Genomic DNA, 13,467 nt, shown 5'->3' with positions numbered 1-13,467 from the left:
TCATATCTCCAACCAGAGCACAGACAGACGGATAGGGACCCAGTCCCTTTCAAGGATGCACCCCCAATGACCTGAGGACTTCAAGCAAGACCTCACCTCTTAAAGTTCACAGTACCTCTCAGTGCTTCTATCTTATGGCCAAACCTTTACTATATGGATCCCTGGGGGACATGATTATAGCACCAAACCATAGCACCTGTCTTCAGCTTGACATCTTCCATGAGCACAAGATGTCCTTCAGAGAAACTGTGTTACAAACATTACTTATGTCAAATTGGAAATGAGCTTTCCAGGGCTTACTCTGTTTTTAGTTTACCTTCTGGCGGTGCTGAGGTTTGGAACCTGGGACCTCGCTCATGCTAAACAAGTGTTCTACCACTGACCTACGCCCGGTGACCAGGACTTACATTTAATATTTTTCCTGAAAGACTCAAACATATTTGCCTCCTTATCTTGGTGGTCCAAATAGGGATTAGATCTCATTTCTGAGCCAATTTCTGGCAAAGAGATTAGGATGGTCATGACTGAGACTAGTCAGCAGGTTTAGTGGGATCTTGGGTCTAATCTATGTGAACAGTGTCAACTGAATGTTTCTGCTGAGTAGTTCTGCTAACCCCACTGCTCCCCAGGATTCTCAGTGCCAAAGGGGGAGGCTTAAGGGCCATGTGTCCTATGTTCCTGGTAGTGACACATCTTCTGCACTTCCTCACCCATGGGGTGGACACACGTTGCCTGGGCAGCCTATTCAGGTCAGGTGGGATTGGTGACACATGACCCTCTGGATGAGGCCTGTCAATCAGATTCCTCTCCTGGAAAAACTAAACTGTGAAGTGGATCAAGAGGGGGAAATGAAATTGAAGACTGATTCTACATTTGCCATGACTTGGAGGGCCTGGAGCCATCAACATGCCAAAAATCATAGGGGATGTCCTAGGATTTAACAGAGAAAGCCCGTGGGTGGGGAAGGAAGAGAGGAGGCGCTTGCGCACACGAGTGTGCACACACACACAAAGCACGGAGAAAGCAGCTTCTCCTCCCAGCTTCCTCAGATGGCACAGCCCTGTGATCAAACAAGGAGGTCCTCACGGTCCCAGGACCGAAGTCCAGCCTGGTCCAAAACACAGAGCTCTGTGTGCCTGGCGCCTCTGAACTCATCTCTGACAAGCTAGGTGGCCCTTTCCTTTTCTGCACAATCACCCCAATGGGCTCAGAACCTGTTAGGATCTTTCCACTCTGACGTGCCAAGGAGGGGGTAGGGAAGGGAAGCAATCAATTTCTTCAACCATCATTACGGAGAGCTGTGCTGCTGCTGAACATGTGGGAGGTAGCAGTGAGCACTAAATCAATGTCAGAGCTCCCAGGAGACCCACCGAGCAGGCGCAACCCCCAGGGACTATTACCAGTGGTTTTCTGGCAGCACATGTCGGGAGATACACTTGGGGTGACAGGGAGGAATGCAGGCACAGGCCTCTGGCACACAGCCCTGTTTCCCTAGCTCCTGGAAATGGTCCAGGGCATCAGGAGATGGAATTTCACAACTCACAACAAATTGCAAAAAAAAAAAAAAAAAAAAAAAGACCAGAAGAGAGGACCTCCTGCCACCTGGGAGGAAATGTGTTGTAACAGAAAGAAAGTGGGGTGGAGAGAAACACTGAGACTGGGCTAACCCATCTGAGACCTGGCTAACCCACCCGAAACTAGATACAGACCTTCTGATGTGCATCCTTCCATATAGATAAGGTGATAATTCATGTGTGTTCACACAATGTGTCACTTAATAAGGAACTTCCCTATCACCGTGGAGTCATCCAGAAGACCCACCAAGAACCCCAGGCTACAACTGGGCTGCTTTGGGTTCTTGGCTGCAAAACTGAGCAAATGTATGACTTGGGGCTATTTATTTGCCTAATCTGAACCTCTTTCTATAAAATCTACATAACAGAGTAATATATTCTCATATCAGTATGAAATTTTCTCACTTTCCAGAGTGCTTCCCCATGCACTATTTTATTTGATCCTCACAATAAACAACACTTCTTTTATTAATTCATCCTGTAACTCTTTACTGAGCATCTACCACGTGATCAGCAGAGACAGGGACTGCAGTCAGCAGGGGGCAAAACACAGCATGTTCCCTATGCACAGCAAGCTGTCAAATCAAGAGGCACACAGCCAGCAGACAGAACCCTGCTGATCTGTAGGGCTCAGTTATCCCTGTGAGGACAGCAGAGTGGCCAACCAGAATCACCTGGATGATGCTCTGAGTCACACCTCTGGGTGCTGAGAATCTGAGTGATCCAGCATCTGGAAGATGCTTGGCTGGAAAGGATGGTGGCTGGTGTTATGGGAACTCTGTTTCTCCCCTCTCCCTCCAACACAAGCGTTTTGGGGAATGCCAAGTGTGCCAAAGTCTGACCCTAGGAAATACTTCCAGGCAGGACAAAGGGTTACCCACTCCCTAGCATCAAAACCAAAAGCAAAGGGGCCAGGCCAAGAACTCAGAGTAGTTCATGAAGCATTCAAACCTTTTCTGTCAAACTCCTGAAGGGCAGGGACAGGTGGACAGGGCAGGCCCAGCGGGGCTAATGAGGTCCTTGAAGAAGGCCAGTAGATCCATGGGCTTTTTGTTTGTTTAGTTGTTTTGTTTTGGCTTTTTTCTCTTTCTGGCATGTCTTCCCTCTCCAGTGACTGATTTTCTCTTTCTCTTCTCCTCTCCTATTAATCAGGTTCTCTTCTACTTCAGTCTTATTAAAATATTTCTCTTCTCTCCCATGTCCCTGAAGTCTTCCCCACACCTCCACCCCGTCAGCTAGGCAGGCCACCTGCCAGACAGGTGCCCTGCCTTCAGGCTAACTGGGGCTGAGCGCTGGGTAGGTGCTAAGTTCAGCTCCAAGGGACCCACTACATGACAGAACTGCCTCATCAGGCAGTCACTGTTATTAGGCCCCTTTTTACAAAAAAGGAAAGCAAGGCACGAATCTCAGGATGCGGAGGGACCTGGGAACCAGCTCAAGATCACCCATCCATGGAGCGCCGCCAGGATTTGCAGATGGGTTGAAACCGTGCTACACAGCAGCCCTCGAGAGAATGAATGCATGGCAAGTTCCCTCTCACCTTCCACTGCAAAAGGCTGACCGCTCCTCCTGGAGAAACAGGAGCTGGAAGAATAAACTGACCCATAGGCACGCTTTGCCTCTTTCCTCTTAACATTCCACCGACAAGTTGCAAAAGAGGTAGGTAGTCCCACACAGTGAGGGTTAAGGCAGAAAAACAGATTTTGGGAATTGCCTCTTAAATATTGTGTACAACATTTAGCCTCCTAGATCAGCACTCTGCCACTCATCAAACTAAGTCTCCACCGCCCTCATTTCCCTATGAAAGACAGAGGGCATAACTCCAAACCTAATCCCCAAACCCCAAAGCACACGCCCCAGGCTGCCTCGGTGGGCCCTGCACTGGCTCCCATTGCCCAACGTTCGCCCGGTCTGGACCGCGTTGCAGTCTCTGCATGGGAGGAAAACCCGCGGCGGACAGGAGAAAGGGAGGGGGCCAGATCTCCGTACCAGTTATGCGGCTCCGAAGCCGGGATGCGCGGGTCGTGGCTCGGGCCTCACCGGTCCCCACGCCCTCGCCGCGCTCCTCCCTCTTCCTCCTCCCTAAATCCCACCTCGAGTCCCGCGCCCTCAGAGGAAGTCGGCGGATCTGCCCGGCCGCCAGCAGGGGAATCGGCCCCTCTCGCCACTGTGCACCCGACTCGGGTTCTTCTAGGCACCGCTACGTCCGCTCGGTGCGCGCCCATCGCCTCCTCCCTGGCGCTGACCCCACAGTCCCTGGGCCGCCAGGGCGCTCTTCCCTAGCCTAGCCCGCTTTCGGCGACGATCGGTCCCAGGAGTCTCGGAGCTGTCCCGCAGATCCCCTCTTTAGGCGGTGAAACGGTCCCCACGCCGCCGCCGCCACCGCCACAGCCGCCTTCGGCGTCTCCCCGGCCGGGCCTCAGCCCAGCCCGCGGCGGTCCACGTGGCTCGGCAGAGCTATATTCGGCTCGCAGGAAGCCCCAGAGAGGGGAAAGCCGAGCCGAGTCCGGCGGGAGGGGCGCAAGGGAGCGCGGGGCGCGGAGGGCGGGCGCGGGGCGGAGGAAGGGGAGGGCCGCGCGCCGAGGAGGCGGTGGCCGGGCTCAGGCGCGCCCCGCTCGCGGCCCCGGCCGGCCACGGGAGGCGGCCCCTCGGCGGTCGCCCCGCCTCCCGCTCCCGTTACACCCGGGGGAAGGTGTTCCCGAGACCGCTCCCATCCTCACCCCGCCTCCCACTTCCCCGGCTCAAGCCTCAGCCGGCGGAGCCCCACTATGCCAGACAGTTTCGACACTTTGCAAAGACAAAGAGCCCTAGACCAGAGGGAGGAGAAAGAAGAGGAGGAGGAGGAGGAGAGGAAGGAGGAAGAGGCTCTGTGAGCCCGGCCGGGTGAGTATTCGGGACGCCCCCGTCTTACGTACTCTTCGGAACCCCCTCGGTATCCAAAGCCGGGAAACTCTAGCGTGTCTCCAGCCGTGGTGAGTGTGCGCGCGAAGCCGAAAGCTGCTCCGGGTGCGCGGGGGACTGCGTCCGCGCGAGTTGGGGTTCGGGCAGTTTCCTGTGTGTTCTTCTAGTGCAGGGGTGATTGCCCGGACCCGGGAACAGAAGGGGTAGGGAGGGGACTAGGAGGGTGTGACAATGGAGGTGGTAATGAAGACCCCAGGCACCGGGAGGAAGACACCGGTAGGGAAACCTGGTCCCTGGCCGCGACTACCACCTGGGTGTTTGGGAGAGGAAGGTATGGGAGGAGACTCGGGCTGGGGTCTCCAGAGCTTACTGGAGGAACCGCCGGGAGCTCAGCAGTAAGCCTACAGCAGTCTGGGGCAGCGGTCCCCGTAGCGGCCCCAGTGACATTGCGCCCGACACCGGTTGGATCTACCCCGCCCGCGCCGGGGGCGAAAAGACCCCTAGGCGCGGCGGGTCTCCGGTGCTTTAGAGCGGAGCCGGGGTCTTCAGCTGGGACACCGCGGGGGCACGCAGAGGCCACTGTTGATCCGGACCAGAGGCGCTGGGACAGTATCCGGATCCAGGCTCCCAATCCGCTGTGAGCAGGCGCAGACTCAGGTGGAGGCTATCAGCTCCCGGGACGCCTCTAGCCTAGGCTACTCCGGATCCGGGGGAGAAGTTGGCGCCTGGAACGGGTCAGCTGGATGTGGCGTGGTGGGAGGTGGGGGATTCGGGTGGGCAGAGGGATCACGGCGGCAGTAGTGGTGTTGGTGTCAACTCGAAACTCTTGAGTCCTCCCCAACCCCGTTAGGCGCCGCAGCTGCCAAGAAATAATGTGACAAAAGTTAGCAACTTGTCTGCGTCTCTAACGTGTGTGACCTGCGCGAGCAGGGTCCGCCCCTTGTAGGAGTGCACAGGGGTGGAGAATAGTGACAGAGTTGGTGGGGGTACAGCTAGTTCGAAATCGGGACGGTGGCGCAACTTTCAGCCAGAGTGTTGGAGAGTGACCTTGCGGGAGGCAGCGACGCTGAACTTGAGATGGGGATTGAGGCTGCGCCCCAGCTTGGCACAGATAAACCTTCGCCTTGGCCTTGTGGTCAGGTCTCCAGAAAAGGGTGTCAGGATCAGCCGGGCTCTGTACGCTGGAGCTGAGTCTCCCCTCTCTCCTACGCGAGGGTCCTATCCCGCGCCTACCACGCATCCGGCTTGGTGGCGCTGGGCTAGGGGGCACGTGCGGGCCCAGAAACGCGCGAGTGTGTGGGGGCTGGGTCCGCCACTGCGTCTCGTGGGCCAGGCGAGTCCCGCAGAGGGAGACAGCCCTGACCCTGAGGGCAGGGACAAGCTCGCCGCGTCGCCGCATCAGACATTCGCCCGGTTTTCACGTGTGATTCGGGGGACCTCTCGCAGTTCTTGGCTTATCGCCCTCGCGGGTCCCCACGCCCAGCGATTTGTGCCGAGAAGGTTCCCTAGGGCGACAGCGAACGCCCACCCCCGCTCTGCGGCTGAGTGGGGGCGGGGAAGGGAGAGATGGGGAGATCTTCGCTAGCGGGAAAATGGCGTGAGCAAGGAACGAGAGTGCCCAGTCGCCGCCATCGCATCTGGCACATAGTAGGTGCAAACACTCTTCATTGAAAAGGCCACTCCGATAGGAGGTGCTGGTAGGGGCCCGACACCCCTTCTCTCCTTCCCCTCCCCATTTCAACCACTGAGTTCAAATTCATATATTTGGTCTAGCCCTTCGGCTTCTGGACGTGCCTTGAGTACCTACTGCGTGCCACACTCCACTCCTGATACGTTCCTAGAAGCTGCGGGCGGTGCCCCGTGGTTTTCTTTCCCGGGTGCTGCGGGAGAGCGCCCCGGGCTCGAAAACGCAAAGTGCACTGCCCCCTGCTGGCTACTGTGGAAACTACCGCCTGGCTCTGCGGTGCGGAGGGGCCTGGAGGCCTGAGGCAGAGTCACACTCGGCACCTTCCTGTACTTCCCCTTCCGACCCCAAACCCCGGGGCGATTTTCCGAAATCTCATGATTGACTGAAATGACTCACCTGATTTCACCATGCTGCGCCTCCTGCCTCTGCCAGGATCCGGTGCCAGTAGGGTCTCTTCTTGTCTCCTGTCATCTGTCTCTGTCTCTCTGATTTTGAGCATGAGACTTAAACTTCCCACAGCCTCAATTTCCGTATCTGTAAATTGAGTCCATTACTATGATCTCCAAACTGTGTCCTGAAAAATAGGTATTCCACATAAAACTGAGTGTGTGAATAGGTGTGCACTGTGTACATGTATGTTCAACACATGTGTTTGTGTGCATGTGCCCCGACTTCAGGTCTGGGCAGCAGGAGTTCCACCACGCCGTTTCTGCTGAATAAAGAGATGAAAGGATGAATAGAAGGCTCCTTCTACTGAGATTGCACGGGTCCTGACCTTTGCTCCCCTGCATGGCACTGTTGGCATCGCCCGGTCAAGCAAGACCAGGACAGGGCTGAGCAGGGGCTTCACCTCACCTTCCCAGACTGGAGGCCACAGTAACTACTGGGCTCGGGGGTGAAGGGAAGTGTGGCTGGAAGTGATGGCAGAGTGTGGCATTCGGTGTGGATTCAGCTCTCCACAGCAGCAGGCAGAAGCCAACTTGAGTGTGTCTGGTGGCCGTGGACAGGGCTGTGTTCTCTCGTGCAGGATCAGGCCTCCTGCCCTATCTACACTCCTGAAATCTGGGGACTGTCACCAATATTGGGAGCCCTTAGACCCCATGCCCCGGCATAGGGGAGCAAGTCCATGTGTGGGCCTGGCAGTGAAGGTGCAGCCAGACTTCATGCCAGGTGGCTCTGTCTCCCCTCCAAGCAGCCCCGCAGTCCAGGACTGCATCCGAGAGGCAGACCCCCAGGGAGGAGCTTGGGATGACTGGCCTTCTGAGCCTCCTGGTCAGTTTACCTGGCACCTTGCTGGGTGGCCCCTGATAAGAGTTGCTGACTCCAAGGAATTATCTGTGGATAGATCTGGTGGGATCCAAACTTCCACTCTTACCTCAGCCTCTCCCACGCCACAGAGCAACCAAGAAAGATAAAACGGACTGGTCATTTGTCCTTACATAGTGGTACCTTATCCTCCATATGTTCCGAGACCCCAGAAACCTCAGAGAGCCAGCTGTCCGTGCACAGGCACTCCTAGATGTACAAAGCTGTGATAGACGTCATAAATTAGGACAGTAAAAGAGGAACAATAACTACTAACAAAAGAGACCATTTATAACAATACACTGCAATATAAGTTGTTGAAAACTTACGAATTGTTTACTTCTAGAATTTTCCATTTAATAGTTTTGGAATTCGGTTGATTGCAAGTAACTGAAACTGGGGAAGTGAAACCATGATGGGGGACTTCTGTAGTGCTTTGTGGTGAGTCCTGGACATGTGTGTGCACAGGACTTCACAGGCCCACCGAGAGCCAGCCCGGGCATGAAGAATTCTAGAATAAGGCTTATGCACAGCTTATTCAATTGTGTGACCCGTAGGAAAACTTCTGCGGCCCTGCTTGCAACCTGGGACTTTGAGAGCCCTCTCCAGCTCTGCTTTGGTCACGGGAGCCCAGATGTGGGCTGTGAGAACTGGCATTTGAGTCCCTCTGCTAGTGCTGGGTTGCTTTGCAGCTTGGCACCCAAGCAACTCTGGTCTCTGGGTCTGTTTCATCTGCAAAATGAGAGGCTCTGCAGTTCTGTTGACAGTCACCTTTGAAGCTCCATTAAAGCTTTTCTTTGTAAAGACAGGCCCCACCTCCTTTATTTTGCTACAAATTCCTCCTCAAAACCCGCCTGGCATTGCAGGCCTGACTGGGGAGACTGGACTGGCCACTACACGGTGCCAAGAGCATCCCTCCTCTCACACACAGGTGGCTCTGGACCTTTGGGAGCCCACACTCACTTGACGAAGTCATTTTCTAGCAATTCTCAACACTGGGCTTTGAAAGATGGCCCAGAAGTTTCCGACACTGAGGTCTGAAATCTGACGAGGCTGTGTGATGCCAGCGCACTTGGGGACTTCCAAGTGATACGTTTTACAAAGAGGAACCTGATGATCTCGCCAGGCCTAGCTTGTTCCTATCTGTGAGCTACAAATGACCTTAGAAATCATTTTGTTTAACTGTTTTGCTTTCATGCAAAACTAGGAGGTCCAGAGGGAAGATCACCAGGACTGTTCGGGACAGAGCTAGTGGGTTAACCCTTTGTGCCCTCTCTTCCCCAATCCCACACCTTTCCATGCATTTGAGCCATGGTTTGGTTTCCTTGGTGGGAACCGACCTGTCTGGGAAGGCTGGGACTTGGCTGCTTGTTTGGCTTTGGTGAGGTGGTGGCTGGATAGTTTTGGTTTCAGCTCAGCCTGCATTTCTTGGGTGCTTATTTTGTGCAGGAAGCTTGCAATGTGCTGGAATACAGGTGTGGAAAAACACACAGTCCTTGTCCTCTTGCCTTCCCAGAGGCCCCAGTGAGCTGGGGAGGTGCAAGGGGATGTGGAGAGTTCTGCCTGGTGGTTTGTATTAAGAATTCAAATCTGCATGTGCCGAGATGGGGTGCAAGGGAGAAGTTCCCTCTGCCTCGAGGGCCCACAGAAGGATTCCAGGGGGAGACAAAGCCCTGAGAACTTGGGGTTTCCTCTGGAGAGGAGTCAGTCTGTGACACAGCAAAGGCATTTTCTTGAAGGGAGACAGTATCCAAGGATTTTGTGTCCTGTGTGGGTAAGAAAAATAAAAGTCGGACAACAGATTGCTGACAGGCCTTTCCGTGGGTCTGAAGAGGCAGGGCCCTGGGGGTTGGAGGGCTCCGGTGTGGGTGTGTCCTGATCTCTTACTGGCTGGTGTGGGATGGGCACAGTACGGGGCTATGTTCCCAGCCTCCAGCCGACCACTGTTACAGCCCAGCCAGCCGGCTGGGCATCCAGAGTGTGGCCTCAGAGGGATCTCTTGGGAAACAGTGGCTGTTTACTGTTTGCTTTAAAAACTAAAGCCTAATGCTTTATTTTGAATACTTTTTCTTATCATTTGTCTCCAATTTGAGTAGCTGATGCGGGAGGATGAGGTTTAAGGGCAGGATGGGCAGTGGGTAGGAACAGCGCCAGGTTTACGGGGTATCACCGCAGGTCTGAGGTGGGCCAGACCCTGCACCTCCGTGTACCAGGTTTGCAGGGCAGATGGCCTCACCCTGGCTTGCAGGTCCTGAGGGAGAAGCTTGGGAGGATGCAGATGCGGGAGACCCCAGAGCCTCCTGCCTTCCAGCTGAATTAAGTCTGTTATCAGAGGAAGTGGCTGTGTGGGACATGACGTCAGCACACAACCTGTGCAGAATGCAGGAGTGGACAGGTATCAGGACCTTCTAGAAAGCTCAGAGAAAAACACTGGAAGTAGGAGGCTAGTTCTAAGGTCAAGTGGCTTGTTAATGACCTTCCTTGAAGGAGCAAGGCCTAAGGGCTGGTCGCAGCTGCATGCTGTTCTCATTCCTATGGGTTGTATGAAACCTTTAAAATGTCTTTTTCCCTGAGGCAGAACACAGAGAATTACTAATTAGCCAGAACTGGGGCCTACAAGCTGCCCAAAAGCCAGCTGTTACCAGGTGACCTCGGGCACCTGAGGCGCTGGCCTAGCTGGCCAGCAAGGATATGACTGGAGTCAAGTTTGAGGCCCCTGGGTGGGCTCAGTCTGTTGTGGGTACTCTGGACAACAGGCAGGGAGGGCTTTGGTATCAGGATATTTCTCAATCGGGGGCCACCTGGGCAGGGAAACCCCTGCACTCTGGTCCTGACCCAGCCCACCTGCTCCTGGCTGGGGGCCTTGGACCCTTCACTTACTGTCCTGGGCCCTTGGTTTCCTAAGGAGGGGATGGCAGTGTCAGGGCCCACCATGCCCTGCCACAGGGAGCAGGCAGGAGCCCACAGCTGCACCAGGCCTTGCTGAGAATGATCTTAGTGGCGTCCACTTTGTACTGTTTAGAGTGTGCCCAGGTTTAGATACCCTGTGAGGGGGCTGGAGTGGTAGCTCAGTGGTGGAGTGCTTGCCTCGCACACGTGAGGTACTGAGTTCCATTTTCAGCACCACATAAAAATAAACAAAAGCATTGTGTCCATATACAACTAAAATATATTTTAAAATACCCTGTGAGTATGGGTTTCGGCAGGAGAGAGACCTCTGCCCCTCACCCATCACCCCGCAGAGGAGGCGGGAGGATGAAATCTACCAGCTCAACCTGGTCTAGCTCTCTGCACGGGAGCGGGCCTACCAGCAGCCAGGGCAGAGAGCGCTTCAGGGCAGGGTGGAGTGACATCAGGAGCAGGCCTGGAGGGTGGCCTGAGAGATAAGGTGCACCCCTCTTATCTCACTGGATTCTGCAACAGCCCAGGGGTAGGTGGTCCTAAGATTCCCAACTGCCAGGTGAGAAGCCCAAGGAACTGAAGGGTAAGCCCCTCGCCTAAGGCCACGCAACTGGTGGAAATCCAGGTTTTAACCTGTGGTGTTTGAACTGTCCTGGTAAACGAAGTGCATCAAATGTATGATATTATTAAGACCCTTTCTGGGTTAGTTTTCTGTTGCTATATCAAAATATCAGAGGGTGGGTAATTTGTAAAGAAAAGAGGTTTTTTAGCTCATAGTTTGGGAGGCTGAAAGTCTAAAGAGCGTGGCATAAGCTCAGGTGGTATAAGCTCAGGTGAGGGGCCCTGACTGATTCGCCTTGTGGCCAGTGGGCTCTGGCTGGACCCCCGTGAGGGAGCGAGCACATGGAGACAACAGTGGGGAGGGGCGATCTCGGGAACGCCCCTTAGGCCCCACTTCTGAAAGGTCCCCCCACTTCTTAACATCACCCCACTGGGGACCAAGCTTCCAACACAGGAACCCTTAGGGACACCCTCAGACCACACTCCAGCCAAAGCAGACCATTGACATCTCGAAGCCGGGCGGAAAGGCTTAGGGTTGGAGGCTTGCCAGGGTTTCAGGGAGGGGTTGCCTTCCCCCGTGAGCAGACTCCCTGCCTCCCCTGTGCCTCAGGTTCCTCTGAGGTCCGGAGGATGTGTTTTGTACAGTCTGTGTGAAAAATGGGCAGCTTGATTGATTAGGAATTTAGCGTAGATGCTGAGGCACGAGGGTTACTCAGCAGACGCTCGTTCTTACTCCTGAGCTGGCTGGAGCAGGGTGGGCTGAGTTTCCTTGGCCCGTCAGTCTGTTCACATCCCGATGCTATTCTTGGAGTATTTGTATGTTAAGAGTTTCTGGGAATGCTTGGAACAGTTATTCTGATTATGTCTGTGTGGGTATCTTTTCTCTAAAATACATCAAAGGTATCTTACCAGTTAAATCTTTGAGAGAATATAAGAGTTAAAATTCAGATCAACTGAGAACAAAAGAGCATTAGTTCCCAATTGTTTGGCAGAATTAAAAAGAGCATTACAAATGACTTTTGGAAAGTTCACATTTTGTTTTGCAAGAAAGTACTTTCTCTGAATGTCACTAGGTACAGTTAAAAAAAAAAAATCCAAACTCAAACAGATAGCATTCTAATAGATTTTGCTGCTTTTACAAACAAAACAAAACAGAATCCATTTGAATCCACAGTGAACTCGTGGACTAGAGTGACTAAAAATTCCCTTCATGCGTATTTACTTAGCAGAGAACTCTTGAGAAAAACCCAACCAGAAAAACACCACCAAAGCAAATCAAGCTACTTCTCTGAGAAGATGAAATGACTCCAAAATATGGTTTCATGCCCCCAAAGCCTGAAAGAACTGCAGATGAAAGAGGAAAGTCCATCTAATTGGGCATTTACCTTTTCAGAAATGAAAGAAAAGAATGTAACAAAACACACACACACCCTTTGCTTAGATCCTTAGAAGTCTAGAGCTGAGCCCAAGATAAATCTCCCAAATTTGTCTGGCCAAGTCATGAAGGGCTCCACTGTCCCTCCTCCCTTCCGTGTCCTGTAGCCCTGCCCCAGCACAGAGGTCCTGTGGGCAAGAGCTGAGACACCCTGGAAGCCACTGAGGGCATCCCGGGCCCTCCGCATCTGCTGCCAGCCCCTATGTGGCCCTGGCTCAGCTCTTCCGAGTGCTAGCCTGGAACGGGGTCCTGCCATTGTACAGATAAAGACATGGCTTCCAAGTGGATGCTGTTTTGTTTTGTAAAGTAGCAAAATCTATGAGAATGCTACCTGTTTGGGACTGGGGTTTAGCAAGGCCACACAGGCTCACTCTGTTGGGCCCTCCGGGCAGGAATAAGGCACACTTTGGACAGCCCGTGGCCATGAGGCACACCTGCACCTAGGTCACCCAGCCCCCGCCACCCTCCCCGTCGGCACAGGTGAGAAGGGAAGCTCTGCTGGAGGACCTGCCCAGCTCCAGGCCAGTGGCTGGGAAAGGGCAGGTGTGGCCTCCTGCCCCAGGAGCACGTGCTTCATCCCAGCACCCCTACCGGCCGTGAACGCCCCACCCACCCCTCATAACACAACCAAGTCCAGCTGCTGGGACCAAGACTTGGTCATCGCAAGGACGCAGCAGCCCAAGTGCATACACTGCCATTCACAGGCCATGTCACCAAGTTCCGGATGAGCTGGAACCAGAGGCAGGCTTGGCCAGGGACCAGCTCAGCCTTAGCAAGCCCTGGTGTGGCAGGGCAGGCTGGGGCGAGAAAGGCTAGTTCCAGGGCTGTGCTGGTGAGCAGGCCGTCACAGCGGACCCTGGGAGGTCAAGGAAGAACTGGCCTGGCACATTTGGTTAGGCAGCTCGCCCTGTCTCGTGAATTTGTTCTGCATGTGAATGGATTGTTTCTCAGGAGAGAAGAGTCAGCTGCTGGGTGGAACCAAAGCCCAGGAACAGAGGCCAGGAGGCTGGAGAGAGCCGAGGGAATGGAGGAAGCCCCCGGCGGCCAACAGGGGAGGCACAGTTTTGGAGGTTAAACTGATGAACCTCAGGGAGCAGAGGTAA

The 13,467-nt window shown here is 54.2% G+C and overlaps 1 protein-coding gene across 2 annotated transcripts in view; it reads left to right on the top strand.

Annotated features, from left to right (window-relative positions):
• Nucleotides 1–4,244: 4,244 nt before the first annotated feature.
• Nucleotides 4,245–13,467, top strand: part of ST3GAL1 (ST3 beta-galactoside alpha-2,3-sialyltransferase 1) — a 75,401-nt gene continuing 66,178 nt past the window's right edge. Inside the window, exon 1 of one of the 2 annotated variants that reach the window (XM_079134733.1) lies at nt 4,245–4,457. The gene's annotated coding sequence lies outside the window, so the exon portion shown is untranslated. Of the gene's footprint in view, nt 4,458–4,516; nt 4,547–13,467 lie in introns of those variants that run through there. The other variant, XM_079134734.1, reaches the window with a different exon arrangement.

Source organism: Sciurus vulgaris (genome assembly GCF_902686455.1).
Source record: "Sciurus vulgaris genome assembly, chromosome: 1".
NCBI lineage: Eukaryota > Metazoa > Chordata > Mammalia > Rodentia > Sciuridae > Sciurus > Sciurus vulgaris.
Note: the sequence above shows the minus strand (reverse complement) of the source record. Positions and strands in the feature narration are given on the sequence as shown.